Raw genomic sequence first — 3038 nt, 5'->3', positions numbered from 1 at the left:
AAGCCAAAAATCGGGCTGTTACACCTTCCGTCGACATCACAGAAGTCCATGGAATAGACAAAAAGGGTTCGGGTTGGGACGCTTTAAATTGGGAGGAAAAACATGAACCATATATCTTTCTGTGGAATGATCGACATTTGAGGCACCCTCCCTTGTATGTCTTAGAGGGAGGGTTCTCTTCTACGCGCGAGTACGCAACATAGTATATGGCACACAGGAAGCTCTTTATATTCCAAGGTCATTACATGCTAATCCAAAAAGACGCGCAACCAGAATCTTTCCGATGGCAATAGAGGAATGCATGACTATACTGTAACCGAGTGCCGCCATTCAAGAACACTGAAACTGATTCTACCTCGAACCCTAATCCTGGGCTCCAATATGAAGCATTCGGCTTATCATCACACCACCCGAAGCCCGAGGCCCAATTTCCTCCATCGTTTGAGGATATATTTGGTGACGACCCCTAACCTCAACATTCGACACAGTCGAGATCGTCCTCATACCACCCGGAGCTCGATCCGAAAGCACATACACCTACCACTAAGGATATTTTTCCATCGGCACCTCCAATCACGCAATACCTATTAACTCCCGATTATGGTGTATATGATTATACTACTTTTCTAAGTACACAGGACGGGACACTAGAGGCCGAACCAAGCAATTATCAAACGCCTCAGCAAGGTGCACGGCATTGCCAATGGAGGCATTCGGACCATTACACGCCAACGCCAGGGACGTGGCCGAGATCAAAACAATTTTAAATTTTATCTCAAATATTTACTTTATTTTTAATTATTTTGTTTTTAATATTAATTTAATTTTTATAAAATAATTATTTTTTGAATAAATGACTTCAAAATATTTGATAAAAATTATAATTCAATAAGTAATATAGTACACGATAAATTAAATTTACAAACACAATAAAATACAAACATTCTACAATATTAATACAAAAAATATAAAATTCAAAAAAAATAATACGCACTAAATTAAATTTAAACACCAAACAAACTACAAACAGATGAGTAAAATTAATATACGAAAACTTTAAATTCAAACTACATATAATATGGATTAAATTAAATTTACAAATACAAAAAATACAAACATTCTAAGAAATTAATACATGAAAATATAAAAATGAAACCTTAAATCCTAGACAACTATATTAAATTTATAGATATAATAAAATACAAACATTCTAAGAAATTAATACACTAAAATATAAAATGATACCTTACATCCTAAATAACTATAATAAATTTACAGATGTAAAAATAGAAACATTCTAAGAAATTAATACATGAAAATATAAAATGATACCTTAAATCCTAAACAACTACATTAAATTCACAGATATAAAAAAATACAAACATTCTAAAGAAATAATACAATTATTTTGAATAGTAGTTTCTTCACAAATAGTCGTCTTCTGCTTGAATCAGGTCTAGTTGCATCAGTACCCCACTTATAAGTTGTGGAATAAATGCTATTACACCATAGATAATGTCCATCTACGTTGGACATCTTGGTTAGCCATCAAAGGCGCAGAAAGTCATCCAACCCTTAATGGCATAATCTTTGGGGTGGATATGATAGTATATATTTCACCTCCGTTAAAACATGATAGCATATAATTCAACCCCGAAACTCGGTTGTACACTACGAAAAACTCCCATCTATAATCCACTACAAAAAACTCTTTTGATGATATACTACAAAACACTCTCATTTTGATGGCTCTCATAAAAAAATATTTTCTTATCCATTTAAACTATCAGAACCCAAACCACCCATTATATATAGAGTTTGGTGCCGGCCATTTGTATTCCAAAATAAGAAACAAATAAATTTTTTAATGTGATAAAGTTGGTACCAACCATTGTTGTCCTAAAACCAAAAAAAAAAAAAAATTTGGGTACCAGAAAAAGGTGGTGCCAGCCATTAGTGTCCCAAAGAAAAAAAATTACATTGGGAGGCAAAAAAAGTACTTGGTGTCGGCCATCACATGCCCAACACCTAATTTTTTTTTTAAAAATTTAGCTGGTGTTGGCCATCAGTGTTCAAAAAAAAAATTTTCATTGGGAGCTGAAATTGTACTTGGTGCAGACCATGCCAGCCATTAGTGTCCCAAAGAAAAAAAATTACATTGGGAGGCAAAAAAAAAAGTTGGTGTCGGCCATCACATGCCCAGCACCTAATTTTTTTTTTAAAAATTTAACTGGTGATGGCCATCAGTGTTCAAAAAAAAAATTTTTGCATTGTGAGCTAAAATTGTACTTGGTGCTGGCCATTACATGGCCTGCACCCAATTTTTTTTTTAATTTTAACTGGTACCAAGCATCAGTGTTCTAAAAAAAAAAGAAAGCATTCGGACACGAAAAAAGTTCTTGGTGCCAGCAATTACATGGCCAACACCATTTTGTTTTTTTAAATTTAACTGGTGTTGACCATTAGTGTACCAAAGTAAAAAAAAATGCATTGGGACACGAAAAAAGTACTTGTTGCTGACCATCTATTGGCCAGCACCAAATTTTTTTTTACATCTCTGGTGCAGACCATTACATGGCAAGAACCAATTTTTTTTTAAATACTAGTATTTTTGTATACCAGTATGATACGATTTAAAAAAAATATCCTAGTGCAAGCCATTGGGTTCCCAAACTCAAAAAAATCAATTTTTTAAATCCTGACACAATCATCAGGCAATCATGGGGCCAAAAAACCATGTAGTGCCGGCCATTGGGTTCCCAAAACTCAAAAATACTGTTCATTTTAGGTAATTTTGGTGATTATTTTTGAACTTGGGTCATTTTTGTAAATATTAAAATTTTTTGAGTTATATTGGTAAAATAACCAAAATTTTTGTTTAAACTTTAATTATGGGTTTGCTATGACTAATGTAAAAGAGGAGTGTTATGTTAAATAAACAAAATTTAAAAAGATAGATATTGTTATATATTAAGGTGTTTTGTTGTTGAGAATTGTGATATTTATTACTATTATTGTGTTTGCTATGAAGTAAAATG

This window comes from Gossypium arboreum, chromosome 12 (assembly GCF_025698485.1).
Source record: "Gossypium arboreum isolate Shixiya-1 chromosome 12, ASM2569848v2, whole genome shotgun sequence".
In the NCBI taxonomy this organism is placed as follows: Eukaryota; Viridiplantae; Streptophyta; class Magnoliopsida; order Malvales; family Malvaceae; genus Gossypium; species Gossypium arboreum.
Note: the sequence above shows the minus strand (reverse complement) of the source record.